Here is a 7,194-nt window from a genome sequence, read left to right on the forward strand (position 1 = left end):
AGAGAAATTCACAAACTAATGATCCTACAGCTGTCAAATTTATACACCCATATTTTGAGGGTTAGGGCTAGCTAAGAAACATACGGATTTGTAGCGACCTTGAGTCATGTCGAATTTTACATCGTGTTACATAATCCCAGATGTTGAACACGGGGTGCCAGCAGCGCCAACTAGAACCCGATAAGGAATAGCTGGCAACCCCGAGACGTTTATCTGGGATGTTATTGAAGGGTATTTTCAATCATTCAGTAACCGATCATAGTTTGGTTTAGACGTGCTACCATCGACTCCAAGCCTCGTCTCCATGTAACACCGCTGCCATCCGTTTTATCTATTTTGTATTTTCTACATTTTTTAAAATTGCCAATAAATAGCGGTCACATAATGTAAACACCACAGTTTCATTTCGTTTTACCTCCATTCACCGAGCCATATCAATTTACCCTAAATATTTAATTCTAGTAGCGCCATCTGTTTGTCAGACCCGGGAATTTTCAATTGACCTGTTATATTCTCCAAACCTTGCTCTTTCATATTACTACTTGCTCCGACAAATGACTCGTAACCTGTCTGAGCAACTCTTCACTTCTTATTAAAATACCAAAAAGTGGATAGCCTTAAAGGACACATCGTTTTTTCGAAAATATCCTGAAAAATTAGAAAACGTACTGACTATCGATGGACAATACTTTGAATAAATTACATTGTACCGATTTTTCACACTTCAAATTAAAAACAAATATTTTAATACTAATTTATAGGCCTAACAAATTGAAGTGTTTTAAACCCCTTCACTATACATAACTCTCATAGACAGAATCCTTTTCGCTATTTACACATTCATGTGTAATCCCATTTATTTTCGATATTTGTTCATTAAACTTTAAACATTAAAATTAAACGTTCTAGGATATTTACCCGGGACCAAATTCAAAAAAATAAGTAAAGCAAAACTTTTTCTCCGAATTGTTTAATATTCCTGAACAAGTTCAAAACAATGTTTGCGTTTCTGGGTCACCGACGCCAATAACATCTCGAAAGTACGAAGAAAAAAAGCAACGACGGGAAAAATTCCGTCTGACCTAAAAATGAATCATACAAGTGGCTGGATAGAAAGATGACGGCTTTGCGAAAGCTCGACGATGCAATTTAATAAACGGGCGAAATAAGCGCGATTTTATTCCGAAAGACGATGAGTTAAGCGAAAAAGAAACGGCCGATGGATCTTGGCAAAAGTCGACGACAAAACAACCATACAGGGCGGTTAAATTACTGTATTATAATATGCAATTAATTTTCAGTAAATGCATAGTAATGCATATTTGTTAATATATCCTCGTAAATATTTTATACACATACTCTTAAGTCACGCCTGTCACGTGTGTAATCATTTCAACGAAGAATTAGTCAGAGATGTAGGAGACTAGACATTCACATCACTGGTTTGATAACAATTATTTAATACAGCTTGAAATATCATAAAAAATCCATATTCCTTGCACAAATACAAAGGTAGTATATTTATTTTAATATGACCAACATCAACCAACAAATTTATTACACAATTAACTAAGTGTTGTAAGAACGAGTTATTTATTAAATTGAATCTCCCACATATATTAATATTTCCAAAAGAACGAAAAATAATTTGCAATTCTACAAAAAGGGGTAGTTAGTAGCAATGGCGACATTAGTAAAGTTTCACAACAGTTCAATCTTAATCCATAGCCAGAATTCATACTATCATTCGTTCAATAATGTCCAAGTATAGTAGACATACATATTGGTAAATATGAGAATAAAAGAGACAGACCTTGATTGTAATAATTATTTTCTTCCTCACGAACCACCTTAAGCAAAATCTACTGCAATTTGGCCGATTTGGTTTATTACTTATGCCAAATGCCATATTCTTCTACTGATCCCCATAACTCCCGCAATTGCTCAACTGCAATAGCAGGCGACACAACTATCCATATCTCTATCTATACCATAAGTGTAAACTGTATCTACGACACCGTCTATAACATTAAACACTCTCTCGGACCTTCATCGGATTCAATTTAACGAATTATTTCGCACTCAGACACAGCTAATAAAACCATACTAAAATGTCTGAAGAAGTTAAAGTTACGTCGTAACGTGTAAAATAGGCAACCAAAAGTTAGTTGTTGTTGCGTTTTGTGCAGTATTTGTGCACAGAATATTCCAGTTAGCTCTCTTTGTATTGACATTTTCTCATAACTGATAATCTATATTGTAATAGAAGATAATAGCATTTTATGGCTGCAACTACAAAACATAAATCATAACTGTTATATGTCATATACATAGCTTTATAAGGCCTAAACCTACTTATTTAATAAACTCTTTTAAATAAAAGATACTAATGTGAATATCACTGATTTTACAATTGAAGGTAATTATTAATATTTTACTGTCGCACGAAAACATAAGAAATAGTATCCCTTGCTAATTATAATATATCTATTGTGCCTCTTGCTTCTTTTGTGAAAATTGTTTGATAGCCACTGCACTTTATTGTAGTTAATACTAGCATTTCAAATAAATACACAAGTTATTTTGACTTTATTCCAGCACAGCCTGCTGATTCAGATTCTCTTTCCCTATACTCATTGCACGTCTCCTATAGCAGTGTTGATATTGAGTACTACTAATACTATAGGAAGAACAAGAAATAGATTTAATCAATAACCGTAATCAATAGTCATAATCAGTAAAAAATTAATGTAAAAAGGATATGTTAGTTTTTTGTTAGTATGGAAACCCACTTTTTCTTTTGATAAAGACTTTTTCATGTAAAAAAAACTTAATAATACTTCAAAAAATCTCACAAAGTTTATAATATCGTATAAAACATCTGTTACAATACGGACTTCCTTGGATCGCCATTAGCATAGCAGTCGTTTGCCGTTCATTCGGTTGTCAGTTTGTTCCCTAATTTGGTCTGTTTCTTCAATTAATATGTTTGCAAGCCAACATTATCATTCTATGATATCGTCTTCAATTCTATTCTTTTTTCTGATTATTTCATTATAAACGAAACATCATTGTCCTAAAATTGTAAAATATATTAAAAATTATATGACAAATTGTTTTCTTGACTACCAGAATGAGAGTGCCTTCCTCAACAAAGCTGAATACAATGTAAAGATCCTCTTTTACCTATCAGAGTTTATCTCTATTTGATCTATTTCTAATTATGGTCTCTACAATCCTCGGCATTAGAGACCATTCCAGAAGACATGTGAGTGGGGCACATTCCTGGTCGAATTTTTGACATTGTTGCCTATACACTTATAATCACGATGACAAGCTCAAACCACATGTATGCCCTGCGGGATTCGAACCCACGACTCTAGCATCAGAGGGAGGTCGCCGTTCTGTCGCCTTAATTATCGCGGTTACCAAGCCGACATCTAAAAAAATGTATTTTGTAATTGTAAATACGTGATTTATTGAGGCTAATCTTGGTTATCAGAATGACCATGGGTTCCCGCTCCATATTTAAAGAAAAGGGGTAAAAACTGTTTCGTGTAGAACGAACAATTTCGTCACAACGTTCTCAATAATAATGTGAAAGTTGTTACAGTCGAATTTATCTTTAAGACATTCCATACATTAAATATGCTAGATTTATTTTTCATTATCGCCGTACATTGTCCTTGACTTATTGTAATATATTACCGGTAAATGAGAAAATAAATCGGAATGGGCCATTATGTACAAGTAAAGCTTACGACAACAATACCGTACGCCATATGTCGATGTTTTATGGCATCACCCAAGAATGTTTCATATAATTTCATTGCTTCTTAACCACAACGTTAAATCACGAGATAATGTTAATCGTTTCCCTGATTTATTTTCAATAGTAGTGATACAGAAATAATTATTCAAAATTACAATTAGTCCCCATATCGCCTTTGAGTATAGTTTTCTTTGAAGTATCCTAATAAAAACTAATTTTGGGGTAAATGATATGGCTCGGTGAATGGAGGTAGAACGAAATGAAACAGTGGTGTTTACATTATGTGACAGTTATTTATTGGCTATATAAAAAATGTGAAAAATACAATTAGATAAAACAGATGGCAGCGGTGTTACATGGAGACGAGGCTTGGGCAGTCAATGGTGGCACGTCTAAACCAAACGATGGTCGAGTACTGAATGAATCGAAATACCCTTCAATAACATCCCAGATAAACGTCTCGGGGTTGCCAGCTATTCGTTATCGGGTTCTAGTTGGCGCTGCTGGCACCCCGCCCGTGTTCAACATCTGGGACTATATTTCTGGGTATTTTGTAGACCGTTATTCCACTATGTAAAATTAGACATGCCTCAAGGTCGTTAGAAAATATTAATATAAATATGCACAAAGATGCTTTGCTATAGTAGAAATTCTAGAATAAATAAAAAGAATAATATTATATATTTCTAATTATTTGGATAAAGTGAATACAAGGAGCGGCATGATGCGCTGGCTAAGCTCATCAACTAAATTATTGCCAAAACTCTGGAACTACTCTGATCAAAGAACCTTATTATCAGTTTGCACCAAGGTCTGTATTAGAAAATTGAAAATATATAATAAAATATATAATGTATATACAGTGCTCACAGACTAACGGGCCAACCCCAAAAGATCGGCATAAGAAAGAAAAAAGAGTAATAATTATTATAACTTAATATCTGGGATAAGTCAATGTTCAAAAAAAAGTCAAAAAAATACTCGCTTACATTTCTTATGATCGGAAATTTAAACGAAAATTATGTAATATTGAGATAATTTTATAATAAATATCTTCTAATAGTTAAGTCTACTGGCAGTTTTACTGGAAGCACTTTTTGGAAAATTACCTTTATATTGCAAAATTAACAGTATCCCCAATAAAACAATGTTCAACTCTTTTGGTGATTTAGTTCCAAAAGAGTTACCGATAAAGTTCAAAGACTTATTGGATGATATCTTTCTGCTAAAAAGTGTCTGCTATTTCATTCAATTTCAATTTGCGCTCATTCAGAATCATTTTGTGATTATTTTTAATGTTTTCGTCGGTAACAACCTCTATTGGGCATCCACTGCGTTCACCGTTTTCGGTGCTCATTTCACTACGTCTAAACTTAGCATACCGATCCTTGATGGTTAATTTTCCCGAGCCAGTATCCGGAAACTCGGCACCAAACCAACTTTTTGCTCAACGGTAGTTTAAAAAGCAATATTTTATCCACCCGCGAAATTCCCTTTTATCCATTTTTTTCACATAACAAAAGTTGCTTCACTCCAAATGCTATAATTCACAAACTAATGATACGACAGCTGTCAAATTTATACACGCATCTTTTGAGGGTTACTAAAAAACGTATGGATTTAATTCTAGTAGCGTCATCTATGTGTCAGGCCGGGGACTTTTCAATTGACCTGTTATTACAATAATACCTGGCATTAGAATTATCTATCGTAATAATTAGCAATCCCTGTTATATTTCAAGTATATTTTTAACTTCACCCTTGTCTCACTCGACCACCTCGACATCAAGATCTCCCACGCTTAATTACTTTTTTATTTTGTTATTTATTGAGTAATTAGTCGTTATAACGTTTATTCTGATCTCTGTTTTTATTTATTTAAGATGTTAAATTGTTTATTATTGTTTAATTAGTTATAATTTTATTTTACGCACGACTTTAAGTTTTAAATATAACGTTTCCAAGCTTGCCTTTGCTTCAACGGTGTTGGAAATAGAAATCAACTGCTCAGTCCTTACTCTAAAACCCCCAACGCTTCTATTATGTTGATGTCTGGCGATTGTGCTCGATAGAGTAAATGTTTGATGATATTTCTCAAACCTTTTGAACCATGTGTATGACACTTGGTTATTGATGGTGTCAAGATATTCATTCCCAGTAATCCGGCTTGTTTAATTAAATATAATTTTATTTTACACCCTACTTTACGTTTTAAATATAACGCTTCATTTTGGGCGTTAATTAATGGGAAGTTCTATCGCGTCCAACATACTCACCAAATATTACTCCCTATGATCAGTATTTGTTAAGATCGATGTAGAATGAATTTGCTTGCACAGGGTTTTGAAATGCTAAAGAATTTCTAGATCCAGTCAAACCAACGTCGTTCCTTCCATTCAATGACAACACTAGTAACGTCCATTCTTTTTCCGCATGTTATTGATTTGCAGCCAATGGATATCCATTAACAGAAGCTCTGCCCTACTTTAAAGTCCAAATAGAAGATGTTTTAGGGAATTTTTAAATAATTTAGATGGACCATTTAGTAAAATATGCTACTTTACACACGACCGTAGTTGATTCACTCAGGTTATATTTATTTTATTAAACATGCCCTACATTCACCTCATTACTCATTAAATAAATTAGACAGTTTTTGACCTAAGCACCGCCAATCAGAACAAGCATTTCCCTATATTATAATTCAAAGAAAAACAAACAACTAATCCCGACTAAGGTCGCCGCCAGATGATTCAGGCCGGTTTATATTATGTCGTGGCAGCAAAATGGGTTTCGCTTAGTTATCGATTTTTATTCCTGCTGTCGTTAGTTGTCCTCGTTTGCGTAGGAAATCTGGCGCCAAGAGCAATCTCCCAGTCTACGGGGCACTTCTCGGAGGCGTCGTTTAATTTCCCCCGTTAACAAGAAAAACGTGGCCTTATCGGGAAATAGTTTTCCTTTGTTCTGACCTATTTTCTCTTCGTGGGAATAAAAGGGTCTGGGATAAATATTATTGAAACGCCTGTGACTTACATAACAGATAATGTGTCGTTAGATAACTATATTATGATGATAAAATATTTTATGTATTGCAGGATTATTTTTAAATCCAGGACGTAAAGTAAAGATTATATTTAATGAAATAATAAAATGTTAAACATCTTAAATAAATAATAGCATAGATCACAATGAATGACTACTAACAACTGATGTGGAGGTGGTCGGGTGATAATTCGGCAAACATAACAAAGAACGTACATAAGTACATAAGTAAAATTTTCAATGACAAGGGTGAAATTAAAATATAATTGAAATATTGCGTAGATAAGTACTTATATTGCCAGGTCACTGAAATATAATGGTACTTAACAGTTACAATACTGGCACCTGTAATAGTATCGAGAGTAATAGTTTCGATAAAT

This window comes from Rhynchophorus ferrugineus, unplaced genomic scaffold (assembly GCF_030347505.1).
Source record: "Rhynchophorus ferrugineus isolate W39M unplaced genomic scaffold, kcgeb_rfMv2 rfM6, whole genome shotgun sequence".
Lineage (NCBI taxonomy): Eukaryota > Metazoa > Arthropoda > Insecta > Coleoptera > Curculionidae > Rhynchophorus > Rhynchophorus ferrugineus.